Consider the following 8,062-nt stretch of genomic DNA (forward strand, 5'->3'; position numbering starts at 1 on the left):
ACCTTTACCACAGTTCTAAGATTTTGCTAAATAAATGGCAGAAACCTCCTTCTTTAAAGGTGTTTGTTTGTTTGTTTGTTTTTCTCCCCTTGTGTTTGATGTTACAGTCAGGTTTTGAAACACTATGCAGTCACAGCACTGTGTGAGCATGACAGAGGAACATAAGGGTAGTTTTGCTCAGTTCCTTTGTGAAACCCTTGGGCTGAGCTGGGCAGCCTTAGTAACTAACATAAGTGTTTGGATAATCATTCTATCATATTATTAGTAGCATCACATTAATACTCCTATTATTGTATACCTACAAAAGCAGAAAAAAGTAGGAAGACATAACTTTCAGGAACAAGATCAGAAAAAAGTAACTTGTCACTGGTTATGATAACTTCTGCTTTATTTCTCCTCTTCAAGTGATTCATCCTTTTCCTAAGAAGTAATTTCTTTCTTTGCCCTTTCCTACTGTGATTCCACCCATTCTTTTCACAGGACTTCTAAATTCTTTTATACCTATATATCTTCTGTAATACCTCAATGTGGCTAGACGGAGAATCTTGTAAGGAAAGCAAGGTCCTGCGGTCTTATCTTTCAATAGCCAAACTTAATGCAGCTGAAAGCTTTCATTTGCTGAGAAAGAAACTGAATATGAGGCAAAGACCTAAACATTCAACAAAAGGAAATGTAATTTTATTGAGTAAGAAGAAAGAGAAATACAAATTAAATCGCAAACAAAAAAAAAAATATATTTGCAAGAGTATATAAATTAAGTAGGGTAACAAGATTTTTTTTGTTTGTAGAAGCCTAGAAATGATCTTTTGAATGATTGTGAAAACTTCTTTATCAATTTAAAAAATATATTTTCAAACCAATATTATTTTTTGATATCCTATACTGAAACTTTCTCAAATTTCTGTAGCTGCGAGCATTATGGTCCTGGTCAGTAGTGAGGACAGGTAGCGAGCCACTGGGAAATCAATTGTCTGTAGTATACCTAAGCTAAACTAACTACGCTAATTGTTTGCTAATGATAGGGAAGAGTCATAAGACCCTTAAGGAATATATTTAAGCATACATCTTTGTTATAGATGTGCTTGATGTGATGTTCAGAATGGATACATATGGACTTTGGAACTAAAGGAAGCCTCTCAGCACAATGATGATTCTATTCCTAGGCCTTGCTAGATTAAAATTTTAACTCCCTAGCTAATATTGGCTAACTTTTTTAAGTGACCAAAACTAGGATTCCACTAAAGGAATTCATTTTGAAATGAAAAAGAAGCCTGAATTACATATACTATTGCAAAACTGCTGTCTTACCTCCTTCTTTTTCTCTATCAGGAATAACATTTCAGTCATAGGATGCATTAAAAAAAATATTATATTGTTCTATGTTTCGTCATATTAATGAAAAATGCTGAGCATTTATGCTTAATAAACCAACCTGTGAATAATTACTTTATTAGAAATATAAAAAATCAGTGTGATAAGGTTTATGACAATCAGGTACAAAATGTTTGTCTCTCACAAGTACTATATCAATAAATGTAAGGTCTTAGCTTTCAGTGATCAAACCTCCAGATAGTAACCTTGATGATAAATCAATGTTTTACCATTGAAAATATGTATTATTTTTCCTTTAATAGCAGCTTTTTTATCTGTGTTCTTCTGTCTTTTATTATCATAAATGTGACAAGGAGGTAGATTTTATGTAGGAATGCTAATAATTTGATTCATTTTCTGTCAAGGAATATTCAAAAGCGGAGATCTCCATCTAAAAATAAGCATGTTTAGTAAGGAAAGCAGTGTCCAAGAAAAAAAAAAAAGTCTTGTGTCAAAATCAGCCAAACTTTATATCATGTATAAAGAAATACTAGGTAGCTTTGCTTGCACTAGCAAAGATAATGTATGCTGTTGTCCATTCAAATCTACTACTACCTCCTAAAGGCTCTAAAGATTGTAGAGCATCAAGGAGTCTTGTATAATTCACTATTGTGCTGCTCCTTACTGTCAAAGAAGAGAGAAATGTTCATCTCCTGTCTTAGAGGCATATTCGCTGCTTTCCAGATGATGCAGGGCAACAACCTAAATGTGATGCTGGAAGGTTAAAGGGAGGGAGATTGAGGAATGATAAATACAATTGTAAAGAGGGCAAAGACATGGAAGAACACAAGTAGCTGAATACTATCTCATGCTCAGCAGTGAGATGAAGCCCAAAAAAGTAAGCAGGGACAAATGAAGGTTTAGAAAGGCTGAAATAGAAAGCTAGATATTTGTATAAAATGATAAAGGTAAATAATAATAATAATAATATGGAAAAAATAGGGAAAATCACAAAGAAGGTGATTAATTTTCCAGAGAGTTAGGCTTGCAAAGGGATTCGAATTCCTATCTGCCTTCAGAGACGTGTAAATACTTTTTTTTTTTTTTTTCTCATGGGTGTCCTTAAAAGAGTTCTTTAGGCAATAGATGTCATGCCTTTTTTTTTAGCAGTCAAAAAGCTCTCAACATACTGTTCAAAAGACTTGAAAGGCTATTAGCAAACTAAATATTTTCCCACCTATTTAGCTGAACAAGGCTGATCCTAGAAGTGTTTTCTAAGGTACGTGCAGACAACGCTTAGATTGCAGTCACTGTTCATAGGATTACAAACAGCCAAGCTAGGCTTAAAAGGAAATGTTAGAATGCCAATCACAGTCTTGCTATGGCAACACAGAGCTTCATGCAGGTTAGTTCTGGCAGGCTTGTTCTGGGATGGGCTTTGGTGGAGGCTGCCAAAACCTGTAATGACCTGTAGTTCTGCAGATAAGGGTCTACGATCACACAGACGGTGCCAAAACCTGTTTGGATAGCTTGAGCTGTAGCTCTCCTCACAAAAGAGTCCAAACAGTGCTTTATCTATCTATATATCTATATCTATATCTATATCTATATCTATATCTATATCTATATCTATATCTATATCATCTATATCTATATCTAATCTATATCTATATCTATATCTAATCTATATCTATATCTATATCTCTATAATCATCATCTATATCTATATCTTATCTATATATCTATATCTATTATATCTATTATATTTTATATTCTTATATGTTTATATTTTTATATTTTATATATCTAAATTACACCGTACACAAAACCATACACTAGTGACATTGGTTGCCTTCAACCAAAGAGGTAACAGCAAAATTGGTATCAGATTTCTCTCAACAGCAGCACTGCAGATCACCCCCTTCTGCAGAGCTGCTCTCTTTTTGATACCTTTTCATTGATGTTTGTCATCAGTATAAACTTTGCTGCAATATTTTTCTCCTGGTAAATAAACCGTGGACCTTTATCAGAGACATTTAAAGCTTACATTACAATTTCCTCCTTGTCAAGGCTTCATTCTCTGGGGAGGGCAAGGGAAAGGCTGAAAGAAACCGTGAGCTGGTAAAGTCCCACAGCATGGCTATAGCCAGAGGACCTGCAAATGGGCATCTCAGTTCTGTGCGCTATTTAAAGATGGTAGAAATGAACTATTGTAAGCATATGTTGTGAGTGTCTGCTGTTGCTCAATCTGACAGGCAGCTGTATACCATGCAGCCATTTGCGCACCCACCTGGGAGACATTATTGAAAAGACAAGTGCAAGAACTCGTGGGCTGAGATAAGAAAATGTAATAAAAAAAGGCAAAAAAAAAAAAAAGGAAAAGAGAAAAAAAAAAAAAAAAAAGGACAAAAAAGACAAAAAAAGACAAAAAAAAAAAAAAGACAAAAAGAATAAACAAAACAAGTGATGCACAATGCAGTTGCTCACCACCTGCTGACCAATGTCCATCTAGTCCCTGAGCAGCTGGAGCCCTCCAAAGCCAGCTCCCCCTGGTTTTATTGTTCAGCATGATACCATAAGGTATGGAATATCCCTTTGGCTGCCTTGGGTCAGCTGTTTTGGTTCTGTCCCCTCACAGCTTCTTGTGCATCCCCAGCCCAGAAAACCAACCATATCAAAACCAACTGCATCAAAAGCAGCATGGCCAGCAGCACGAGGGAGGTGATTCTCCCCCTCTGCTCTGCTCTTCTGAGACCCCACCTGGAGCACTGCGTTCAGCTCTGGGGCCCCTGGTGTAAGAAGGACATAGATCAATTAGAAATAGTCCAGAATAGGGCAACAAAGATGGTCAAAAGGCTGGAGCACCTCTCTTGTGAAGAGAGGCTGAGGAAGTTGGGGTTGTTCAGCCTGGAGAAGTGAAGGCACTGGGGAGGCCTTAAAAAATCTTTCCTAAAGGAAGCCTCCAGAAAAGCTGGGGAGGAACTCTGTCAGAGAGTGTAATGATAAGACAAGGAGTAATCACTTTAAACTAAAAGAGGGGATATTTAAATTAGAGGTTAGGAGGAAATTATTCACTCAGAGGGTGGTGAGGCCCTGGCACAGGCTGCCCAGAGAAGCTGTGGATGCCATATCCTTGGGAGTGTTCAAGACCAGGTTGGATGGGGCTCTAAGCAAACTGGTCTCGTGGGAGGTGTCCCTGCCCATGGCAGGGGGGTTGGAACTAGGTGGACTTGAAGGTCCTTTCCAACTCAAACCATTCTATGAACTATGAGATTTTTGTGTTTAAATTGTGCATAGTTTGCTCTTCACATTATGTAGCCATGTATTGCTGCCCCTAGCATTACCCCTAGAAGTTAAGAAAAAATATACTTTTTGTTATCTCTCTATGACCAGCACAGTGTTAATCCATCTCCTTGTTCTGCACTTTTTCATTATTCTTATTGATTATTTCGTGTCTGCAACGTTGGGTGTGTAATTATCATAAGATACTAAACCATTTTTAATTAAATACTTTTTCCATGTTCTGTACAACAGTGCTCCAAAAATAGTTGTTTGCTATTGTATTGAACTTGAACTATGTGCTATTGTATTGAGCTATGTCTTGATGTTCTAAAAGACCTGTGCAAATGCCCATGTACATATGCTAACTTAATAAACAGAGCATTCACAAAACGCTATTCTTTTACTGCTTCTCAAATGTCAAGGAACCAAGCCACTCAACAGAATCACAGAATCATCTAGGTTGGAAGAGACCTCAAGATCACCGAGTCCAACCTCTGACCTAACACTAACAAGTCCTCCACTAAACCATATCACTAAGATCTACATCTAAACGTCTTTTAAAACCTCCAGGGATGGTGATGGAACCGCTTCCCTGGGCAGCCTATTCCAATGCCTAACAACGCCTTCAGTAAAGAAGTTCTTCCTAACCAAGCCTCTCAACAACTTTCTGACAGAAGTACAAATTACTCATTTGCAAAGCAATAAGCAATAAGAAAAATAAACAGATGAATTACAGAGTGAATTGCAGAACACAATTGCATCTATGCTTGAATTGAGATTAAGAAAAAAAAATAAAGAAAAATAATTCATGATCCTACCACCTTCCAAGAACACAAGAGTAGTCTTTTTTTTTTTTTTTAAGTTACATTGCAGCTTGGTGAAGGCAATATGTAGTATTTTTCCCTAGGAAGCTAGATGACAAGTAAATGTTTTAGGAAGAGGAAAATGTAAACAAACAAAAAGATGGGAAATGTAATGTTATAGATTTTTTTTTGTGAGTGATGGAACTAGGGAAGTTTATTTCCTGATGGAGTTCTGTCATGTGTCTTCAATGCAATACTTCTGGCTTCCACTCCCCCTTCCAGCCGCCCAACAATTATCTAGCTTGCTTTATACTGTCAGTCTGAAAACACTGGCTAGGGCTGTAGCCAAGGTACATGGTAGCTGCTTGGCTGCTGGCTGCCACCATGCTGGAATGATAAGAGCTGAACTTTTTTCTCCTTTTTATTAGAGGGAACACTCTTGAGATCTGTGCTCTGCAGAGCTGCTGATTTTCATAAAGCTTTTACACATTCACTATCTTTTGTTTTATTTATTTTTTTTTATTATTTTTATTTTTTGCATTTAGCACTCCGCTGAATTTCATTGATACAGACTATGAGGTTAAAAAAATTACATGGAAAGATGAGGATGAAGAGGAAACTTAGCTGCATAAGGCCTATTGCCAATACAAAGCCAGACTCAAAAGCATAATATTGTTGTATACATAAAATAAATACTCTTTCCTCCATTTTTATAACTGAAATGAATAAAAAACTGTGAAAGTAATTTTGACATGTCCCATCTTAACCATACTTTCATCGAATTGCAATGGAAGTATTTCCAAATGCTCTATTTTTTTTTTTTTCCTTTATTTTTTTTCTTCCTTTTAAAATTATTTTTCCTACAGGAGTATCTGAAGATCCTCAGTGGGGATTAAAGCTCCACTGTACAACAGAACATCAATATCTGGAAAACCAGAGTAAAGCAGTTAAACAGAAAGTAATAGAGTCAGAGTACTGAATATCTTCTTCTCACCCACTAATGAGATGATGCTGGGGGAAAAGGAATACCAGCCTCTAGTCTTAGCTTTTGTTTGACTTTACTTGTTCTGTCCTGTGTTTCTATTCATTACACTCCCAAGTGCACGTGTTAAGTTTTTTTCAGCCAAAGAAAGGAAGAAAGTAAGGACAGAAGAAGGAAATTAAATTAAATGATGCAAGAACTTCTCCAATGCCTGCATGATTCAGATATTGAGAACTAAAATATTTTGTATGTTTTCTTAGGGGAAAAACAGAGTGAACAATCAGTTTGTGAACAATTAATTTGCTGTAGGCTTCAACATTTAGATGTGTCTGGCTCAGGAATGTGTTGCTTACTTTAGGGACAAAATGATTATTTGACTAACCAGTTAGAGTCTATTATATCACTTTGAACAAATGCTTCTATAATTTGTTATGTGAAACATCCATAAGGATAAATTAAATTAACTTGAATTTCCATTGGAAGAAAACAAGCTTCAGAAGAGATTGATTTCTAATTTTGATGCAGCTGACGCTACAGAAAGTGCTCCACTTTTATCTTGCTTGTTAAATTATTATAATCATTATTATTTATTTATTTATTTATTTATTGCTTCCACTCTGTACAAACTTTTTTTCTTTTTTTTTTTTTGTCTTGGTAAGATAAATCTAAATAATTACACCACTGTCTCTCCAATTCATTCTTCTTCTCCTATTGTCACCTCTACCAAAAATCTGCTATGATATTTACATTAAGTGCATAAATGTGTAACTGAGTGGTGAATCGCATGCTTGAAGCTGTACACAGACAACAAAAATAGGTCACCGCTTCTCCAAGAAGCTGTGCTACAGTCATACTTCAGTCTTATTTTTATTTATTTTTACTCAGTAGTGAAGATTCAAACATAAAAAACGACGTAACTGTACTGGTTTGGCTTATTGACTGAAAACAATTCCAAACTAGTAATGCAAACTTGTAATCCATGAAGTGTCTTCCTAAGTCTACACAGGTAGTGGAAAACATATCTTCATTTAATGAAGGATTTATTCTGTACTGGTGTAAACCATAATGGTAATACTGTACCTTCTCTAAGAAGCTTAAACAAACTTGCTTGTCAGGGTTACAATCTCTCTGTCTAGTGCTAAAACTGATGACTTTAGCCCCAGGAGTTTCTAGCAGTGATGATAACGCAGAAGAATGGGAAGGTGATGGTTCATTTAGTTCCCTCTTAGTTCCCTCTGCTAAGAGCTGTTCCATTGCTGTGAATTATACATCCAGCTGCAGTGTGAAAGTTGTCTACAGAGACAAGGGTTTGCTCCTGAGGTAAGTGTTATTGACCAAAGACAGATCTAATACAGAGAAAAGTCCTCTTGAGTCACCCAGCTCATTTGGACTTGGATACTGGAATAAATTAAAAATCCATTCACCTTCACTTTATTTTTCACTTTAGCAAATGATGTTTAACATTTAACCAAAAATAGACTTCAAGGAGGAAGTTGAGGAAATCCAAGCAATGTATATGACAGAAGAAATCTTCCACTAACATAAAGGGGTTTTACCCCATTGAAGTGAAAGAGACAGACTGATCCAGTGCTGTCTGGATCAAAGACAGCACTGTTGTTAAAGAGGATAAATTATGATTTATCGTTATGAGAATAACTACCATAGTGCTCAGTGGACTAGGAGT

This window comes from Aythya ferina (assembly GCF_964211825.1).
Source record: "Aythya ferina genome assembly, chromosome: 3".
In the NCBI taxonomy this organism is placed as follows: Eukaryota; Metazoa; Chordata; class Aves; order Anseriformes; family Anatidae; genus Aythya; species Aythya ferina.